General features: G+C 38.1%; 1 long non-coding RNA gene and 1 pseudogene across 1 annotated transcript; both read right to left on the bottom strand.

Annotated features, from left to right (window-relative positions):
* Positions 1–497: 497 nt before the first annotated feature.
* Positions 498–22,842, bottom strand: LOC134808198 (uncharacterized). Its single transcript, XR_010150736.1, has 3 exons — positions 22,708–22,842; positions 22,072–22,124; positions 498–632 (listed from the first exon to the last, which is right to left on the bottom strand). It is a non-coding gene; the product is annotated as an uncharacterized LOC134808198 (long non-coding RNA).
* On the bottom strand, positions 5,338–13,154 carry LOC104001847 (large ribosomal subunit protein eL18-like; annotated as a pseudogene).
* Positions 22,843–23,086: the final 244 nt, after the last annotated feature.

The raw sequence follows: 23,086 nt of genomic DNA, 5'->3' as shown, positions 1-23,086 counted from the left end.
GTGAATTTGGATTGCCAGAGAGAAAAGATAACCATTCATTCATTCATCAAAGATTTATTGAGTGCTTACTGTGTGCCAGGCACTGTTCTAAAGACACAGCAGCAAACAAAACTGTTATAGAACAGGATAAGGCAGGTCATCTCCCAGATATGACACTTTGATAGGAACACAAAATACAAATAGGAGAGTAGAAAGAGATGAAATACAAAGAGAAAGAGCTGATATTGGGCTTATATTAATCTTGAAAGGCCTTACATGCTAGATATTCTAAATGGGAGAAACATGCTGGAAAGATACTTGGCATGAATGAACTTATGTCCCTATGTTCAGAACAGACTGCTTTCCCTTCTCTGTTGGTTGGCTCTTCTAGCCTCCTAGGAACTTTTATAATCACCAGTATGATCCAATATAAATACTGCACATATGAAGGTTCCCAGTTGAGGAGTTTGGAAGCAAAAAGGGAAAGAATGGCTGGCAAAGGCTTCAATCTTCTGTCTCCTTTTATCTTCCCAACGGCTAGTAGAAAATACTATCATCAATCTCTTCCTTGCAACAATCTCCCATTTGATATTTGTCTGCATTGTGACTCAATTCCTGAAGGTTCTGTTCTTCATTCCTTTCTGGTAGAATCACTGAAAAGAAAGGAGATTACATTTACATTTGCTTTTTCTAGTCAATCAGGTTTTTCTTATTCGCCCAGCAACACTTCTCTACAGAGAGTTTGATGAAAAGTATTTTATGTTTTATATAGGCTAGTGGAGACATGGGTATGGCAGGATGGGAGGGTAGGGAAAATATCAAGAGGCTATAGTCTTGATATATAGTACTCTTGATATAGTACAAGCTTGACATTTAATAGCTTGAATTAAATGGGCAATTTTAAAAATGAAAAGAAACATATCTGCAGTGCCTTACAAAGAAGTAACTATAAGAAGTAACAAGTTTAGTGATCATTTACCTATAGGGAAGAAATAAAATAAGGAAATGAACCTAAGATTGTAAACTTAAAGGTCCAAAAACTTGTGTTGTCACCAACAACAGCCAAGAAATTTGGAAGAAATACCTTGAAGGAAAAAAATAAACTTAATGTCAGATCTAAGTGGGATATTACTAGAAGACAGAGGACAAGCTTTCTTGATAAGCTATCTGGCCTGTTGATGTACATATGAAAGTCATCATCGTACAGAAATTGAGTCCAGGCGCAGTGGCTCACGCCTGTAATCCCAGCACTTTGGGAGGTCTTGAGCTCAGGAGTTCCAGACCAGCCTGGGCAACATGGCAAGACCCCATCAATACAAAAAATTTTAAAAAGTTAGCCAGGCATGGTGACACACCCTTGTAGTCCCAGCTACTCTGGAGGCTTAGGCGGGAGGATCACCTGAGCCCAGGAGCTGGAGGTTGAAGTAAGCCTGCACTCCAGCCTAGGCAACACAACAAGACCCTGTTTCGTTAAAATAAATAAATAAAAGAAAGAAAAATTGATTGACACTCTATGGACTAATGAGGGAATGGAATGAAGATCAAATGGTTGTATATGAACTTTGATTGCAAGATAAGCTACCAATTACTGACAAAAAAAATTGAGTAACATACTGCATGATTCCACATATATCAGTTCTAGAAAATGCAAACTGGTCTATAGTGACAGAAAACAGGCCAGTGGTTTCCTGGGGAGAGAGGTAAGAGGCAAGGATTATAAAGAGGCAAGGGGAACTCTTAGGAATGATGGCTATCATCAGTTGTATTTCTTCCTTTCTAACTTGAATGCGATTTATTTCTTTTTCTTGCCTGATTGCCCTGGTCAGAACCTCTGATGTTGAATGAAAGTGGTCAGAGCAGATATCTTTGTATTATTCTTTATCTTAGGGGGAAAGGGAAAGCATGCAGTTTTTCATCATTATGCATAAGGCTATCTGTAGGATTTTTATAGATGTCCTTTATCTGGTTGAGAAAGTACACTTCTATTCCTAGTTTGCTAACAGGTTTGGTTTTTTTTTTTTTTTTGGTTTTTTAAAATCAGGAACAAATATACGATTTTGTCAGATTTTTTGGGTGTCTATTGAAATGATCAGATTTTCTTTTTTAGCTTAATATAGTGACTTACAATGATTAATTTTTTAATTTAAAGCAATGACATATTTTTGGGATAAACCTCATCCAGTAATATTAACTTTCTTATATTTTGTTGGATTTGACTTGTTAAAGTTTAGTTGAGAATTATTACATCCATGTTCAAGAGGGAAACTGGGCTATAGTTTTCTTTTCTTGTAATGGCTTTGTGTGGTTTAGGTATCAGGGTAATGCTGGCCCCCAAAAATAAATTGAGACGTATTCCTTCCTCTTCAGTTTTCTGGAAGATTTGTATATAATTGGTATACACAGTTTTATCCCTAAGTGTCTGGAAGAATCCACCAGTGTTTCTTTGTGAGAATATTTTTAACTATTAATTTTTTAAAAATAGATACATAGCTTTGGAAGTTATCTTTTTCTTTTTTTTTTTTTCTTTTTTTTCTTTTTTTTTTTTTTTTTTTTTTTTTGAGACAGGGTCTCACTCTTTCACCCAGGCTGGAATGCAGTGGCATTATCAGGGCTCAATCTCGCAAGCTCAAGCTATCCTCCCGCCTTAGCCCCCCAAGTAGCTGGGACTACAGTCATGTGCCACCACACCCAGCTAAATTTTTTTGTATTTTTAGTAGAGATGGGGTTTCTTCACATTGCCCAGGCTGGTCTCGAACTCCTGGACTTAAGTGATCTGCCCACCTCAAACTCCCAAAATGCTGGGATTACAGGCGTGAGCCACTGCACCTGGCTGTACTTCTTTTTGAGTAAGCTTTGGTAGTTATGTCTTTCAAGGAATTTGACCATTTCATCTAAGTTGTTGAATTTTATTTGCTTAAGGTTTTTCATAATATTCCCTTGCTATTCTTTAAGTATCTGTAGAATTTGTCATATTTCACCTCTCATTCCTGATATTGGTAATATGTGTCTTCTCTCTTTTTTTTTTTTTTTCCTGATCAGCGTGGCAAAAGATTTATCAATTTTATTTATCTCAAAGAACAAGGGTTTGGTTTCATTAATACTCTCAATTTATTTTGTTTTCCATTTCATTTATTTCTACTTTGATCTTTATTATTTCTTTTGTTTCTTTGTGTTTAATTTGTTCTTCTTTTCTAATTTCTTAAGGTGGAAGCTCATTAACTTGAGACTTTTTATATTTTCTAATATAAGCATTTTGCTTATGTCTTCCTACATACTGCTTTAGTGGCATGCCACAAAATTTGATATGCTTTGTTTTTATTTTCATTCAGCTCAAAATGCCTTCTAATTTTACTGCACTCCTATTTTAATCAATGGGTTATTAGAAGGTTATTTAGTAGCATGTTATTTTGTTTCCAAACATTTGGGGATTTTCCAGACAGCTTTCTGTTATTGATTTCTAATTTTAATTCTACTGTAGTCAGAAGACATACTCTGCATTATCTGAATCCTTTAAAATTTACTGAGACATGTTTTATGGCCTAGAACAGGGGCAGGCAAACTTCTATAAAGGATCAGACAGTAAATATTTTAAACTCTGTGGGCCACATATGATCTTTGTCACATATTTTCTTTTCTTCTGAAAGAAATCTTTCAAAATGTAAAAACCATTTTTAGTTCATGGACTATACAAAAACAGACTACATTTGGCCTCAGGGCCATAGTTTGATAACCTCTGGCCTAGAATATGATCGATTTGGGTAAATGTTTCATGTATACTTTGAAGAGAATATATATTCTATTACAGGTTGAGTATCCCTTATCCAAAATGCTTGGGACCAGAAGTGTTTCAGATTTCAAAGTTTTTTGGATTTTCTGAACATTTATATATATATAATAAGAGATCCTGGGAATAGGACCCAACGTATTGGGTCACGTTGGTGCTCAAAAAATTTTGGATTTTGGAGCATTTTGTATTTCAGATTAGGGATGCTCAACCTGTACTGTTAATTTGGTTACAGTGTTGCTTGAGTTTACTATATCCTTGTAAGTTTCTACTTGTTTTAGCAATCATTTAAAGAGGGGTATTGAAATCTCTAACTATGGATTTGTCTGTTTTTCCTTGCACTTCTGTCAGTTTTTGATTTACATATTTTGAAGCTTTTATTATTTGAGACAAAACCATGTAGGATTATTGTATCCTTCTGATTAACCAGCCCTTTTATTATTATAAAATGGCCTTTTTTATTCCTGGTAATATTATTTGCTCTGAAATCTACTTTATTTCATGTTAATATAGCCACACCAGTTTTCTTTTGACTAATGCCAGCATCAGTATGATATATCTTTTTCCATCCTTTTACCTTTTTTTTTTTTTTTTTTTTTTTGAGACAGAGTCTCACTCTGTCTCAAAGTGACTGTACTTTGAGTCACTCCAGGCTGGAGTACAGTGGCGTGATCACCACTCCCTACAGCCTTGACTTCCTGGGTTCAAGCTATCCTCCCACCTCAGCCTCCCAAGTAGCTGGGACTACAGGTGTGCACCACCACACTTGGCTAATTTTTTGTGGAGACAGGATCTCACCATATTGCCCAGGCTGGTCTCAGACTCATGGGCTCAAGTGATCCTCTTGCCTCGACCTCCCAAAGTGCTGGGATTACAGGCATGAGCCACTGTGCCTGGTCATCCTTTTATTCTTAATGTTATTATGTCTTTGTGTGTAAAATGTGTTTCTTTTTCTTTTCTTTTTTTTTTTTTGAGACGGAATCTCGTTTTGTCTCCCAGGCTGGAGTGCAGTGGCATGATCTCTGCTCACTGCAACCTCTGCCTCCTGCATTCATCCAATTCTTCTGCCTCAGCCTCCCAAGTAGCTGGGATTACAGGCACCCATCACCATGCCTGGCTAATTTTTGTATTTTTAGTAGGGACAAGATTTCGCCATGTTGGCCAGGCTGGTCTTGAACTCCTGACTTCCGGTGATCTACCTGCCTTGACCTCCCAAAGTGCTGGAAGCCATCACACCCAGCCTAAAATGTGTTTTTTTATTGAGAGTATATAGTTGGATCTTGTTTTTTATTTTCCTTTCCCCCACCATCCAAAATTTTTTGTTTCGTTTTGTTTTGTTCTAAGACAGGGTCTCACTCTGTGGCCCAGGGTGGAGTGCAGTGGCACGATCATGGCTCACTGGAGCCTTGACTTCCTGGGCTCAAGCGATCCTCTTGCCTCAGCCTCCCAAGTAGCTGGGACTACAGGCATGTACCACCACGCCCAACTAATTTTTTTTTTGAATTTTTTATAGAGATGGAGTTTCACTTGTTGCCCAGGCTGGTCTTGAACTCCTAGGCTCAAGTGATCTGCCCTCCTTGGCCTCCCAAAGTGCTGGAATTACAGGGATGAGCCACTGCGCCCAGGCCAAAATCTTTTTAATAAGATAGAGGATCCAGGGTTAGTTTTTGTAGCCTTGGCTGGCCCATCAGCCTCTGATGTGCTTGAATTTCTGGTCCTTGGAGTGGACACAGGGCTTAGTGTGGCTGTGCTGGGTTCCCAGGGCCTTGCCGAAATGCCAGTACACTTCTTGGCCCTTGTGAGGCCCAGAGAGCAGGATGGTGCCACAGCCTTTGAGGGTGTCCAGGGTCAGCTGGTCAAAGGTGAGAATCTTGTCCTCAGCCTTGGGGATTTGGCTGCAGGCCCAACTGCTCATGTGCAGTGCACACACCTTCAGTTTGGGCACCTCCTGAACATGGTCCCCACAACCACAGCTGTTTTGTTTTCCTGGCCAGGAAGCTTCATCTTCCAGATCATCCAGGAAAGAGACAGAGATGGCCATTTGGTGCAACTCATAAATAACCTCTTCACCACAACTTGGTTGAAGGTAGAGTTTCTTCTGGCCAGAAACATATACAGCTTAACCAACAGCCTTCAGTAGATGTCCTGGCTCTTGGGCTTCTGGTGTTGAACCTTTCAGTCATTGTTGTGGCAGGAGTCAACTTCCGTGATGGTGCCTCCTGTTCATCCAGGTCCAAAAGCAGTCTTGCTTTTTATCTGACAATCTTTGCCTTTTAAGTGGGATATTTAGATAATATGCATTTAATGTGATTGCTGATATGATTACAGTCTATTGCCTTGCCATTTTTCTATTAGTTTCACTACTTATTTGTTCCTTTTTCCACCTTCATTTGGGTTGAGTATTTTTTTGTGATTCTATCTTATCTCCTTTGTTGACTTATCAGCTATAACTGTTTTGTTATTCTACTGGTTGCCCTAGGGCAGTATACATCTTCACCCTACCACAGTCTACCTTCAGTCTACCTGATGGTAAAGAGTTGTTTTCGTATGTCTGAAAACATCTTTATTTTGCCTTTGTTTTTTGAATGATATTTTGCTGAGGTTAACATTTTTTTCTTTCAGTACTTTATGTTCTACTGTCTCTTCACTTGCAATGTTTCTAATGAGAAATCTGCTGTCAACCTTATCTTTGTTACTCTATAACATGTGGCTGTTTTCCATATTTTTTATAATTGGCTTTGAATAATTTGATTATGACATTCCTTGGTGTAGTTTTCTTCTTGTTGAGCTTCTTGGATCTGTGAGTTAATAGTTTTTGTCCAATTTGAAAATTCTGGCCATTACTTTTTCAAATATCCCTTTTGTATCTGCCTCTCCTCTCCTTTGATGCCTCTGATTATGTTTACATAAGGATTCTGTAAGTTTGTCCCATAGCTCACTGATGCTTTTGTCATTCTTTTTTCTCTCTTTCATTTTTGAGTAGTTTCTTTTGCTATATCCTTCAAGTTCACTAACCTTTTCTTCTGCCATGTCTAATCTGCTACAAATAACATTAGTAGATCTCAGATATTGTAGTTTTCATCCCTAGAACTGCATTGAGTTTTTAAAAATGTCTTTCATGTCTCTACTTTCTGAAAATATAGAATATAGCTATAATAATGTTCAATGTCTTTACTAGTTCTAACATCTTTCTCTGCTTAAGGTCACTTTCAGATGATTGATTGTTTTCATCATTGTGGATTATTTCTTCTGGCTTCTTTGCGTGCCTGGCAAGGCATTGCGAATTTTATCTGTTGGCTGCTGCATAGTCTTCTGTTCCTCTAAATGTTCCTGAGTTTTGTCCTGGGATGCAGTTAAGTTACTTGGGAAAGTTTGATTCTTTGGGTCTTATTCTTGTGATTTGTCAAGGAGTGCTCAGTCTATAGCTCATTACATAAGGAATAATAATGCAATATAGCTAAATAATATACTTCAAGGCAATCTTTAAGTTTACACTTAAGTCTAATCTTAAAAGACTGCAAAAGACTTACTAAATGATCTTAGCAACAAATTTAATCCTCTAATAAAAAACATGAAAATAATAATTTCAGAAAAAAAATTCACTTTCATTAAAAACTGCAAAGCACTCGAAAGAAAAAGTGAGAGGGAGAGAAACTGAGAACAGTGGGTACTTCACAGATTAATTTTGTGAGTAAAGATGACTTTTGTTTAAGAATTGGTCTCTACTATATGAATGTATTTCATTCTGAGGATAATGGTTAAAAACAGAGACATTGGGGCAGACAGACTTGGATGCACATCAGACTCCTCCACACATTATAACTCAACATGTATGAGCCTCAATTATCTCATCTATAAAATGCCATGTTCTTTTACAGGGTAATCTAAAAGAACAAAAACTGTTAATTTCACCAACTAAAATATACAGAAAAAAGGAACTTAACTATTCCCTGATAAGCAAGCAAACTATACATCTAAATTATACATCCAAGTATTCTCCCCTTTTCTGGCTCCCTCACAATTTTCAAACGGTTTTGAATGAATCAACAAACATTCACAATTTTAAAAAACACATCTCTAGTGAGACTGTATGATTCAAACCCTATACACATATTATCCTTGCTTTTTTCCTTTTGATACAGCTATTATTCTATCTATAGCAGGTTAGTAACACTTAATTCTAGAGGCCCATAATTTTTCATTTGAATATAAAAGATAATGGTATCTCAAATAGATTCCAATGCTAAAATTAAATTCCATGTAACTCTTTACGTACAGACAGCATACTGTTGAATAGAAGCAGTCCAAAGTGAATTAATGCTTGAACCCACAACTGACAACATAAGCCCATTATTCTTGAACAAATCTTACTTGAAAAAATCAGGTTAAATCATTTCCATTCCTAAAGCATGTATTAGCTTTTATGGCCAAATATGACTTTTTCAAGAAGACAGTACAAAAGCTATATGAATCCCTTTTGTTTTATTCTACCAATCGCCTGTTTCAGCATTGTTACGTATTAGCAATTTTTGTTTTGCCTAATAACTGGAACTGAAAACTTACCAAACAAAATAAACCGGGGTCACTCTGTAACTCTTGACTTGGTTTTAGGTTTTTAAAAAGTAATGCAACTCATAATTTGGTAAGCATATTAGAATACCACTAGATAGGAATCTTCAATAATTAGAAATCAAGAACTTCTGCTAATTCATTTTTGTGACCTACACTCTTTTCTACCAATGAAGGCTTCATTTCAGAAGTACTGATTTGCTTATTTTTACTCCAGTTTTTTCATATTCCAGCAGCCTTTTTCATGTATCCTATCTATTCCTTTCTAAAATTCTACCGTTCTGATCTCTGAGCTTTATGTCCCAAGCTTGAGAAACAACAACAAAAAACTCTAATAGTCTACTTTGTATCTTGAAGAGTACTAAAATATTCTTAACATTTTAATTCTGAGAACTGGGGTGGTTGGGAGTTACCCCCAAAAAAGGTAAGAAGAAGAAGAAAGGAAAGGTGGGGAAGGAGAGAGGGAGGGAGAAAAAAGAGACCGTTCTTAGGATGGCTTAAAGTGGTTTTGTGGGGGCAGGTAGGAGTAAGTCTTATCTCTTGTTATATGTAACTGTTTTCCTTTTGGTGTAATTGGAAAGACCCTCAACTAGGAGTTAAGAGACTCAGACTTTAGTTCCAATTTTGCTACTGTCCTTCAATGTAATAACCAATCTCCTGAAATGGGACCAGGCATGAAGAACAAAATTATTACAGCTGGGCCGGGCCACAGTGGCTCGCACCTGTAATCCCAGCATTTTGGGAAGCCAAGGCAGGTGGATCATGAGGTCAAGAGATCGAGACCAGCCTGGCCAACATGGTGAAACCCCATCTCTACTAAAAACACAAAAATTAGCTGGGCGTGGTGGCACGCACCTGTAGTCCCAGCTATTCGGGAGGCTGAGGCAGGAGAATCACTTGAACCCAGGAGGCGCAGGTTGCAGTGAGCCGAGATAGCGCCACTGCACTCCAGCCTTACAACAGAGCGAGACTCCTCTCAAAAAAAAAAAAAAAATTTATTACACCTGAGAGGGTTTACAAGTCTCTGGAGTCATAATGCATGGATAGTTGAAAAGTTGATACTCTTTGGAAAGGTGGGGCTATGGCCCTAGCCAGCACATGAAATCATTCTCTTTATTTGTACAATAAGATTGTCTCATGGCATTAATAATGAAGAAGTATGCTTGATTACTAGAGCAAATATAATATAAAAGATACTTCTAAATTTTTACTCTGTGAGTTTCAGTTTCTGTGACACTCACATTTGAAGAGGGTGAACATTAATCAGTCTACTCCTTGACATACACTACTATAAATAGCCTTGGCTAAACCGTAAAAGAAAAATGAAGGCCAGGTATGGTGGTTCACGCCTGTAATCCCAGCACTTTGGGAGGCCGAGGCAGGCGCATCACCCGAGGTCAGGAGTTCAAGATCAGCCTGGCCAACATGGCAAAACCCCATCTCTAATAAAATACAAAAATTAGCCAGGCATGGTGGCACATGCCTGTAATCCTAGCTATTCGGGAGGCTGAGGCATGAGAATCGCTTGAACCCGGGAGGCAGAGGTTGCAGTGAGCTGAGATCATGCCACTGCACTCCAGCCTGGGTGACAGAGCAAGACTTCATCTCAAAATTGCCAAAGTTAAGGGGATCAACCTCCCTCAGAGATTCTGAAAAAATGTATCATTGTATTTTACTAAATATAGGAACATTATGGTATATAACACTACATTTACATTAAATTTAAGACAAAACATGAAGCTAAAAAGAATTCTAGCTTGGGACCAAGTTTTTAAGGCAATTGTTCACTCCTCTCTGCTATTAACCATACTTTTGTGGAAAAGTTTGAGGTAGAGTGACTTTGATGACTATTCAAGATTGGTATATTAATACCTCTACTAGTTACAAACATGAATGGTGGTGATGGTTACAACATAATGGATGTATTTAATACTACTGAACTGTACACTTAAAAATGGTTAAGTTGATAAACTTCATGAGTATTTTGCCACAGTTTTAAAATTTATGGAAAAAAACCTCTACTAAAGTTCAGTATTATCAACAAATATAGACTATTGTAAGAGTTTTTTATTTAATTTGAATATGCATTTCTGAATTGACTACTATATCCTGTATTCAGCTCATGAATCATCTCTTACTGTGCTCATGAAAACTATACTTGATTCCAAGTTTTAAAAATACCCATCATTCTTTTTGTGAAGAAAGACCTGTGATTAACAGTTCTCACTTTTGTGGCTGTCAGCATGCCTGCATCAGTCAATACCTGCAACACTGTCCATTGTCCAGGATTCCAATCCTGGATGGAATGCACATAAACAAGCCTGTTAGAAATGGCCCTAAAATAAAGATAAATAGGATCTCTATGAAGCCCCTCCTAGAAAATCTACTTCTAAGAATCCTAAGAAAATAAGTAAGGCAAAAATTTAGCTATTATGCTGGGCGTGGCGGCACACACCTGTAATCCCAACACTTTGGGAGGCTGAGGCGGGCAGATCACCTGAGGTCAGAAGTTCAAGACCAGCCTGGCCAACATGGTGAAACCCCATCTCTACTAAAAATACAAAAATTATCTGGGCGTGGTGGCACACGCCTGTAATCCCCACACTTTGGGAGGCCGAGGCGGGCAGATCACCCAAGGTCAGAAGTTCAAGACCAGCCTGTCCAACATGGTGAAATCCTGTCTCTACTAAAAATACAAAAATTAGCCAGGCATGGTGGCATACGCCTGTAGTCCCAGCTACTCAGGAGGCTGAGGCAGCAGAATTGCTTGAACCTGGGAGGCAGAGGTTGCAGTGAGCCAAGATTGTGCCATTGCACTCCAGCCTGGGCGACAAGAACGAAACTCTGTCTAAAAAAAAAAATAGCTATTAGGTTTTTCGTTTTACCAGTTGAAGAAACTTGGGTGGAATCAATATAAATGCCCCAAAATAAGGAACTGCTTAAATTATAGCACATCCTTATATTCCATAAGAAAATACTTATTTCGACGTTAAAGTGTACAACTGAATATTGCTAGGAAAAAAATATATGAACAACAAACAGATTTAAGCAAAAAGTTTAATAACAAAGGGTGTTGGGGGTAGGTATTTCTGGCTGATGGGATTATTTTTTCCTACATCCTGCTTATTTGTATTTTCTTTAATATCAACTACTTATAATAAGAAAAAAAACAAGTTTTCTGAAATACTTATTCAACATGAGTTTATCATTCACTTATTAATTCAACAAATATTTGCATTTGTTGGATTAATTCAGACATAGTCCTTACCCTCATGTCTCTTAATTTACGAGGAAAAAAAAAAGGCATGATGAAACAATCTTGGGAATTTTTTACTCCTTTCTTTCGTTCTTATTAATTACCCAGTCATTCCATTTTGTTGAGGACTCTGGCCCTTTGCTGACAGTATCTGCCTCCCCTGCATTTTCTGCCATCACCTCCCACTTCAGTGTCCATATGGAAAACCCATTGAAAAACTATGAACTCTGACCCCATAAAACCACTTCATTCAGTAATCCATACCCAAAGCTAAACCCTCTATCTTCTGATAACCAAGAAATTATTCTACAGCCGTAAGAGTCCAGTATATTGATCTCTGACTACAACTACTTATCCTTGCAGTTTTTTTACTCCATTACTCCCTAAATACCTGCTTTCTTACCTAATTTTGATACCCATTCCTCATTTCTTCAAACTACAATCTCATTTCTTCAAACTACAATCTCCCACATGCTTTGTGTCTTTTCCTATCCAGCCTAGGTTCTCAGGTACATCACCCTCTTCTGCTAACAACCTTCCTCCCTCATTAATTCCCTCTCCCATTACCTAGAGCGTATATTTTGTACCATCTTACTTCAACTCAAACTTGCTACTTCAGCTCTACCCTTATCTCTTTTATGACTCCTTTATCAGAAAAAAAAAAAAACTAAAACTATTAGCTATGAATTCCCTCAACTTCCTGCTCTAGATTTACAAGTTATACATAAAACCATCTTACCTGTTCCCTTCTAGTCTCAGAGGAAAAGGTATCCTTTCTCTTTTCTGGGTTAATTCCTTTACCTGCACCCTTATCTCCTACTAGATCTCACTATACCTTTCTAATTTCTCCTCTCTGATGACTCTGTCCCCATACTTTATAAAAATGTTAAGTTCTCTTCTCTTGTAGATCTCCTACTCTATTCTGTAACCTCCTCCCTAAAATTATCATCTTTTGTTTTTAAGAAAATGTCAAGAGCCTTGAAATAATACACATTTATTATAACCATTCTCTTTTTTTTCTTTCTTTTTTTTTTTTTTTTTTGAGACGGGGCTTCGCTTTTGTTGCCCAGGCTGGAGTGCAATGCCGCAATCTCGGCTCACCACAACCTCTGCCTCCCAGGTTCAAGCAATTCTCCTGCCTCAGCCTCCTGAGTAGCTGGGATTACAGGCATGTGTCACCATGCCCAGCTAATTTTGTATTTTTAGTAGAGACGGGGTTTCTTCATGTTGGTCAGACTGGTTTCAAACTCCCGACCTCAGGTGATCTGCCTGCTTGGGCCTCCCAAAGTGCTGGGATTACAGGCAAGAGCCACTGCACCCAGCCCCTTTCCCTATTTTAATATACTTTTCAACTCAACACAAACAGAATTCTGCCACCATTGTTTCATTGAAAGTGTTCTGGCAAACATTACTAATGACAGAACTGCCAAATCCTTTTATCTTTTTCAGTTTACTTGGCCTGTCTTTACCTTCTGACACTCCTGACTTCTTTCCTTTTGAAACCTCTCTACCACTGGCTCCTTTAACTCTGAGCTCTGTTGGTGTTCCTGCCCCTCTCTCAGCCATTCCTTCTCAGTCTTTTGCTGCTTCCTCTTACTTTGCCCATTTACTAATTTTGGTTCTCATTTCCTCTATGTTTAGTCTCTATGAGCAATGGCATCCATTTCCCTCATAATCTGAACTACCACCTATTTAGTGATATCCATTTCCAGCCCAGGCCTTTCTCCTAAGCCTCGGTCGTATATATTGAGCTCCTTACTGAACTTCCCTACTTAGGTATCCCATGAGTGCTTAATCTTTCATATTCAAAATGTCCTCACTGGACTTGTCATCTCCCTCTCATGTCCCAGCGTTCCATCTCACACCCATAAACATACACACACACACACACACACACATATTCTCTCTCTCTCTCTCTCTCAAAAGCCATGAGCCTCCTCCACTTGTCCCTGTCCTGGTTAATGATACCACCATTGTACTCTACAACCAGGCCAGGGACCAGGGAGGCATTACAGATTTTTCCCTCATCTTCTATCCCAACCATCACTACCCTAGTCCAAAAACTCATGATTTCCCACCATGACTATAAAACCACACAAAATACTTCCATTTAAATAACAATAATAAAGAGCATTTTTACAACATTCCCCCTAGTATTTCAATTATGAAATGACAACAGATTACCTTATTAGCAAACCATGAAGGCTATACAGAAACATATATAGCTTACACTATTCTCAGCATTTAAAACTCTTGTTTATCCCAGTACCTAATACTGTTCAGCACATGGCAGCTTGTTGCTTATCAGTTCACTTCTGAATAAAGTGAATGTGGCATATTTAAAGATATCCATAATAATTATTAAGCTGCATGTTAAGCGGTCTGGCAGTCAATAATATGATATATAACAAAATACAATTATTACACCTTGTTAGTTCACCAGAATCTCTTTAAAATGCACCACACATACCCATAAATCAGGAAGTAGAACTGCTATAAATGAGCTTCCATTAACTCCCACCCTACTGTCATGGATAATACTTAACCTGTTTATGCTCCCTCAGTTTCTAACCATTCCTCACCCCAAAATGATGAAAGTAAATAAACCCTCATGGCCCCCTTAGAGTAAAAATAGTGTATCCTTAGGTGCAGAGGGACTTTGCCTCTCTAAGTCTTTCCTACTTTGCTCTCTGATGACTGAAAGATGAAACCTTCTGTCCCACAAGATATCAAACTGTAATTTTCCTGAAGAGAAACAAAGTACAGTATTCAATAAGGCTAAATGGATGAAATTCAATCATGCTAATATACATAAAAGACAAACACGGAGCCTTCTTTGGTCAACTGGGAAAGGAGATGAGGAGAGAGGTATATTGTTAAGAGGCCTTCAGAAGCAATGCCTTCCAATCATTCCTGATTTTTTTCTCAGTTTTCTTTAATGCACATGTATTCTATAATTAGGGGAGAAAATGTTCAAAAGCAAGTCCACAGGTCTAGTTTGAAGGGCAAATAAGCTGGGTGCAGTGGCTCATGCCTATAATCCCAGCAGTTTGGGAGGCTGAGGCAGGAGGATCACTTGAGATCAGGAGTTTGAGACCAGCCTGGCCAACATGGAGAAACCCTGTCTGTACTAAAAATACAAAAAAAAAAAAAAAAAAAATTAGCTGGGCATGGTGGCTTGCGCCTATAATTCCAGCTACTTGGGAAGCTGAGGAACGAGAATTGCTTGAACTGGGGAGGCAGAGGTTGCAGTGACCTGAGATCACGCCCCTGCACTCCAGCCTGCATGATACAGCAATACTCTGTCTAAAAAAATTGTAATAATAATTTTAAAAAGGCAAATAAAAGCTATATACAAAGTAAATTACATCAAGTGGTTTAAAAGAAACCTTGAACTTAAGTTAACTGTATATACTAACATTTTTTACATCTAAAAACTTAAACTTTAGGAATTTCAATTTTCTATAAAAGAAAGTAAACGAGCATAAATAAAGGTAGAGGGAGAATTGTTAGATTCAGTCATACGCTATAAAAATTTCTTATCAGGAAAGGGTTTTATATCTACTATATTAGTAGTCTTGCAGTTTATTAAAAGTATTGCAGTTTGGTCATGGTCAGCTTTGGGTTGTTTTGCCAATGGCATAAACATCTAATTATTAAAAAACAAAAAACAAAACCTCCATGCTGATAAAAATACATCCTCCAATAAGGGGGGAAAGTTATTTGATTAAATACATATGATATTTTTCTACATGGAAAGTTGAAATGAATTTAATCTTCTGTTTCACATCAAACCTATCTTATTTTTAAAAGAGTTTCCTTAAAATTAGGTAAACAGTTTGTATATACTGTCCCAAGTTCACTTGGTCAAAAGTTAACAGTATGGGGTCACCAAGTAAATTAAACATTAACAGCAAAAATTAAAGGACTTAAATTAAAAACACAGGGTCTAATCCTATGATGAAAAAATAAGGAAAAAGTATTCCCATAAGAGCTATAAACTGCTCACCTATTTAAAATAAATTACTTCTTCAGAGCTGCCTTAAAAGGTTAATTTATTTTAAACATATAAGAATTTCCTAGCCAAAAGGGATTTGTACTATAAGAAATACATTTTACATATTAAGAATAGAAATGTAGTATGAGGCTCAACTGTCTTAGACAACTGATCACACATCCTCAGTCATATCTCCTACAGACCAGAGTCTCAATTTTACTCCAGTTTATTAAAAATAAATAAGACATGAATGTAATAGATTCCTGGTTCCCTATCCTCCACAACTTCCAGTTCATCCCAACTCAATAAAGTCTCTGAGAAAGTCATAAGTTGTAATTTTTAAGTTTTTTACTCCTGTAGTTTATGTTAAAACTTTTAAAACTTTCTTTTGATACATTTCCAATACATCCATTTCCATTATTTATGAGTCCCTGTTACGATCTAAAATTGTTCTCAAAATACAAAAATTGTAATGGATAGGACAAAAAGTTAATACCCACCCATGGTATATTTCAGACTATATATAGTATATATATGTAATTAATACCATTCTGGGTGTCACTGTTTGAGAGGGGCCTTGTTAAACAAGAATAACCAGAAGAAGGAAACCAAGATGGTGAAGGGTTTAAGAGCATAAAACAATTAAAGACACATTAAAGAAGCCATTAAAGGATGTTTGGGAGTGGGAATTCTGCTGTCATTATGATTCAAAAAAATAATGATCATATTTAAAGGGTTATTGTAGGTAGGTGAGAATAAATTTGTTCTCAGTAGCCTCAGGGGACACTTAGACAATGGGTGGCAGTAAGAAGAGACATATTTTAACTCTTAAGATTCTATGATTCCAATCCTGAATAGGCTAAATTTCCTTTATTAAGCTCTCACAAAGTATATATTATTTCAAAAGCAGTGTTTCAAAACACCGTATTTAATATCTCATTTAAGGCCAACATTTTAACATTAATTTTAGAAAGAAGATTAACAAAAACAAATGGGTTTATCCCTTTCCAGGAATCATTATTGGTAGGTGAAAAAAAAAAATCATACTTCCCAGCCAGGTGCAGTGGCTCACGCCACTTTGGGAAGCCAAGGCAGGCGGATCATCTGAGGCCAGGAGTTCAAGACCAGCCTGGCCAACATGGCAAAACCCCATCTCTACTAAAAATACAAAAATTAGCTGCCTGGTGGTACATGTTGTACCAGCTACTTGGGAGGCTGCAGCAGGAGAACTGCTTGAACCCGGGAGGCAGAGGTTGCAGTGAGCCGAGATCACACCACTGTACTCCAGCCTGGACAACAGAGTGAGACTCTGTCTCAACAACAAAATAAAAAAGGTCATACTTCCTCAATAAATGTTGACCATTATTAGTCGTAAATGAATTTTAGTTTAGTTCCATGATTTGTGGTCAAGAATACTGTAAGCAAAATAACTCCTCATATAGGAAAAAAAATCTTAACTCAGTATATTCAGAGAATCAAAGTTGAAAATGCTATATATGAATCTGTTCTAACCACTTCTAGAAATTGGAGCTCTAAACCATGTAAATTTCCCAAAACAAGTACATTTCCTGATGTGTGTATAAATTTTCCCCCATGTAACTAATATTGGTATCCTTTAAAAAAAAATCACAAAAAGTTTCTTGCTCACAAAACATTTATAGATAATTAAGTACCTGTATTGATCTTCCATTAAAATAATCTACCAACTGCAAAATAAATCTGTTTCTAAACAGTTTATTCTCTTAAGCTGATACCTAAGTAAAGCATATAATTATATACTGTTTAAATAACCTCTGAGGAGAATTTTCTAATTGTTTTTAATCTGTCAATTAGCTACAGGGAGAAGAAATTATCCAAGATACTTGACAGAACAAAGATATTGTCAACATAACTGTAAATCAAAAGGTTGCGTTTTATAAAGGGAATGTAGATGGGTAAATTTTTGGGAAAAGCTCATCACATTCGTACCAAGAAATTTCAGTAAATTGTGTAGGAATATAATTTCAGTAGTAGATAAGATGCTATATCTAATTAAATAGTTGTCCATCTTGAGGTCTGACACTTCACAGACCTCTAAAAAAGATAAAGAAGTACTTTTTATGGATTTGTTAAGCAAAAAATTACAGAACAGCTCAGGCAACATGACGAAACCCCACCTCTACCAAAAAATACAAAAAATTAGGTGGGTGTGGTGGCGGGCACCTGTGGTCCCAGCTACTCGGGAGGCTGAGGTGGGAGGATCACTTGAGCCCAGAAGACAGAGGTTAAAGTGAGCCGAGATCACTCCACTGAACTCCAGCCTAGGAGACAGAGACCCCAACTCAAAAAAAAAGAAAAAAAGAAAAATACCTAGGTGGTATTAAAAAATGTATACACACACACACACACACACACTTAATTACTACCATAACCACACATCAACACACATACAAAATGACTGTTCACATCCTTTATTAGTTTCCTAATGCCTTAAAATTACCTTAAACAAATTACCATAAACTTAGTGGCTTAAAACAACAGAAATGTATTATCTTACAGTTCTGGAGGTCAGAAATTCAAAATGGGTCTTAACGGGCTAAAATAGAGATGTCGGCATGGCTGCATTCCTAAAGAGTCTGTTTTCTTGCCTTTTTCAGTTTCTAGAGCTCATGAACTATTCTTTGGCTCATGGCCTCCTTCCACCTTCAGAGTCAGCAATGGCTTTCTCACATCTCATCATTGACATGGATTCTTCTACTTCCCCTTTACACACTTAAAGGACCATGTAATTAGGCCTCCTCAGGTGATCCAGAATAATCTATTTTCAGATCATCTGAGTAGCAACCCTAATTTTTATCTGCAACTTGAATTATCTCTCACCGTGTAACATAACATATTCACAAATCCCAGAGAGATTAGGACATGTACATCTTTGGACATCTTTGGTAGGCCATTATTCTGCCTACCATATGTATGAATAATTTTTCCTTTACTTTTCTTCAGGAACTCCATGGACCATCATCCACCTCTGAAACTATATGCAAACTATTCACATACATGCATGATTCTAGAGAAAGGGTCTATAACTTTCAACACATTTTCAAAGTTTAAGAATCACTGAGCTGGGTGCAGTGGCACTTGCCTACAGTCCCTGCTACTTGTAAGGCTGAATGGACGATCACTTGAGTCCAGGAGTTTGAAGCCAGCCTGGGCAATATAGAGAGACCCTGTCTCTTAAAAAAACAAAAATCACTGGACTAGCTGATAGAACACCAATGTTCCTTAAAAGAATAGTTTGGCAGTGTCAACACTGCAAAATTTTAGTTTGACTTTTTGATATGTATATTTTTAACTATAATCATAAAACCTTGATATGGGTTGAAAGTTTTTTTCTTGTATTTTTCCTCTGTGTGTTTTTTATAGACTGTGTATATGGAGAGAGAGAGAAAAAGAAAACTCACCCATGTACAAGAGCAAGCAAATGATATAGATGTTCTTTGAACTCTTTTTAATATTGTAACTTTTTGTAAATTTGAAATTATTTCCAAAAAAAGTTGTATTTTTTAAATTAAGTCCCATCTCAGAGAAACAAGACCAACACGAAAATAAAAGGAAGTTGAAAACCCTGCTAAGCAAAGTTTTTAATACATTCAGTAGTATATACTGTTTTCAAGGTACTGTCTGCATTCTTTCTTTTTTTTTTTTTTTCTCGAGACAGAGTCTTGCTCAGTGGCCCAGGCTGGAGTGAAGTGGCGCGATCTCGGCTCACTGCAAGCTCCGCCTCCCAGGTTCACGCTATTCTCCTGCCTCAGCCTCCCGAGTAGCTGGGACTACAGGCGCCTGCCACCACGCTCAGCTAATTTTTTTGTATTTTTAGTAGAGACGGGGTTTCACCATGTTAGCCAGGATGGTCTCGATCTCCTGACCTCGTGATCCGCCTGCCTCGGCCTCCCAAAGTGCTGGGATTACAGGCGTGAGCCACCGCGCCCGGCCTGCATTCTTTCTTGAAAGATGAACAGACCTATAGCTTTCACAGTTTTATCTAAATAAGTTAATATGTTGAAGCCAACATTGCATCAGTTGTAGCTTACTCATTATAAATTTCAGCAGGAGGGAAAAAAAGCATAGAAATTACAAGACCTCTGTTCTTCACACTACCCATATTTAGCATCCATTAGCTGGTGATTGCATTTCAGTTTCCAAGAGCAAAACCCCAGATTTTAAATTATGACTTCAGTTCTACTCTTATTGACAAGTAAAGAGGGGTATGCAGAGACACAAACTAACTGTGAGTGGAAAGGGGTGGGGGAGGGATGATTAACTCTTGACTGTATTGAAGAAAGCAAGCTGACACTTCTGCCCTAATTGAGCACCTAAGTAATTGAGTTATTTCTTCTTATAAAGTACATTACTTTGTAGGGTATTAAAGTTCCAGGCAGGAATTCTTACTAGTTTTAACCCACGAATTTGATGGTCTGAAGTAAAAGCACTTTTCCCGTTTTTCCTTTGAAATTTAACTCAGGAATTTGCACCCCCTTGTGGTCAAATATAAAATTCTTAGTTTTCAAAAGACCGTTTTTTACAATCGGGCTCTCTGTTCAGGCATAGGAACTACTGTATGTTAGTTGATTTTGTTTTCTCCCATTTTAGCAAATCAAGAAGCTTTCATGAAAGATTTTTTCTTAAATAAGACTTTAAACACAATTAGACTTAAATCTTCTAAAAGTGACTTACACATAAACTTCAGTCTCTGCAAAATAGAGATAATTGCACCCACTTAATGAGTTACATGATGATTCGATGGAAAAATGCATGTACATGCTTAGCCCAGTGTCTGACACATATTAGGTCTTCAATAAATGTTATCATTTATCATCATCACTTTAGAATTCTCTTGACATATTATATCTAAAAGGGGACTAAGATAAAAAATTCTACAGTGAGGAAACCAGATTGTGCTACTTACCTATTTGTAAGTTCTAGTACAATTTTACACATGTCTCCCAAATATACCACTTATTCAGACCCCCCCTAGCTGATTGTCCCCACAGGTACATTATATTTTTAAAGTACAAACAATATGTGGTTATCCCTGAATGCTAGAAATTTGGATGATTTTTACTTTATATATATTTTAGATGGGCCTGGGTTTTTTAACCTTAACAATCAGAAAAAGCAATAAATCTATTCCATTTCCAGGTATTATTCTTATGAGATGGTAAAATAAATTAACATCCTTATTTGCCTAACAGGGATCATTATTCATATTTGGGAAAAATCATTTGTCAGTTTGATTTATCATTTTAAGGAGCTCTTGAATAAGAATGCTAACCCCGCCCAGCGCGGTGGCTTACGCCTGTAATCCCAGCACTTTGGGAGGCAAAGGCAGACAGATCACGAGGTCAGGAGTTGGAGACCAGCCTGACCAACATGGTGAAACCCCGTCTCTACTAAAAATACAAAAATTAGCCGGGCGTGGTGGCGCGCGCCTGTAATCCCAGCTACATGGGAGGCTGAGGCAGGAGAACTGCTTGAACCCGGGAGGCAGAGGTTGCAGTGATCCAACCAGCCTGGGCAACAGAGTGAGGCTCCCTCTCAGAAAAAAAAAAAAAAAAAAAAAATGCTGACCCCTAATGGCACTAACTGTAGTTTGATTTTTAAACAACCATTAAAGAAGCCAGTTTAAAAGATCAATGACTGACTGACAATAACAAACATTTACTAATATGCCAAGCACTGTTGAAATTCCTTTAATATGTTAGCTCATTTACATCCTTACAACAGTCCAATGAGGTATTAATAGTACTTGTTTTACAAAAGGTCCAACAGATAATTTACCCAACAAGGCACAGCTAGTAAGTAGTGGAGCTGGGATTCACCCAGGCAGCTCGGTTCCAGAGTCGGCCCACTTAAGTAGTGCAAAAAAGTACCAGAGATTAAGTAGTGTATTTATACTACTCTGCCACGTTACTTCTTGCTGATCTCAAATTGCTAAAATCCATTTCTTTTCCAAGACACTTAAATAATGCAAACCATGCTACCCTTCTCCCACTTCCTTATTAGTACTTCAGGCACTTTCATATCTACTCTCTTATTTAACATTCACAATGAAGGTTTTAAAATATTTACAACTTTATAGGGCTCCGCGCGGTGGCTCACGCCTGTAATCCCAACATTTTGGGAGGCCGAGGCGGGCGGATCGCGAGGTCAAGAGATCGAGACCCTTCTGGCCAACATGGTGAAACCCCGTCTCTATTAAAAGTACAAAAATTAGCTGGGCGTGGTGGCGCTTGCCTGTAGTCCCAGCTACTCGGGAGTCTGAGGCAGGAGAATTGCTTGAACCCGGGAGGTGGAGGCTGCAGTGAGCCTAGATCGCGCCTGGCGACAGAGCGAGACTCCGTCTCAAAAAAAAAAAAATTACAACTTTATTATCGTTAATTGTCCTATCAGAGTGCCCATTTTTTTTGAAGGTAGACAGGTTTGCCTAGATATGGTGCTTCTACTTACCAGTTCTAAGACTTTGGGGCAGATTTCTTAATCTGAGCCTCAGGTGTCCTCATCTGTAAAGTGAAGATAATACCTACTTCATAAGGCTGTTGTGAGCAATAAACACGATTAATTCGTAAATCATTTATTTAGCACAGTGCCCAGCACACAGTACACAGTCAATACGTGGTAGCTGTCAGTTTACCAACGTGTTGCACAACAGAAACTCGTCTTTGCTGGATTCAGTTCACTTATCACGCCATTAAAAAGAAAATCATCCTAAGCGACACAGAAAAACTGCCCATTCCTATCTCAAAAAGTTTATGAACAAGTTAAGACGGTAAGAGAAACTGAATTCAATGAAAGCGTCTTCGCAACAGGCAGCTTAGGACCGGGAAGAAGGGCTTCAGCAAACTTAATCATTAACTCTAGGCAGGCGCGCGCGCACACACACACACACCGTTGAAGAAGGAGACCACGCCTCCTGTGTGGGCTCAGGTTGAATCGTACAGCGTGGTAGAGAACTCCAGGGCTGCTGAATCTGACAGATGTGGATTCATCCACTTCTGTGCCACCTGTGCTGTCTTGGGCAAATTACTTAACGTCTCTGAGCCTAGGTTTCCTGGTCTTCAAAACGAGAACAGTAATAGTTCCTACCTGGTAAAGTTGTTCCGAGGCTGAAGTGCGATAACCCCTGTAAAGCGCTGGAGAACGGCAAGAGCTCTACAAGCCGGCAGGGCGGTTTTAAATGCACGTGTATCCATATACAAGGTCTCATTGATACATTCCGTTGTTTGGAGTTTAGACACTGGCTGTAAGACGTTTTTCTTTTCTCCTAAGCTGGACCCGTATTTGTTTACCTCCAACGTAGACTAAATGCCTGTGGGCTGGTAGCTATAAGAGGACCCCTCGGCCCCACAGCCTCTAAGTTCACTTCACCTCCGCGGCTTTGCAAAAGCGCTACACGCACGCGCAAGAAGCAAGAGGACTGCAACCGAAGAAGCAAAGGGAGAGCCGTGCACCACGATGATTCTGC

The sequence above is a fragment of the Pan troglodytes genome, chromosome 14 (genome assembly GCF_028858775.2).
Source record: "Pan troglodytes isolate AG18354 chromosome 14, NHGRI_mPanTro3-v2.0_pri, whole genome shotgun sequence".
NCBI classification, from domain to species: Eukaryota; Metazoa; Chordata; class Mammalia; order Primates; family Hominidae; genus Pan; species Pan troglodytes.
The sequence above is the reverse complement of the archived record's forward strand: the minus strand, read 5'-3'. Positions and strand labels throughout refer to the sequence as shown.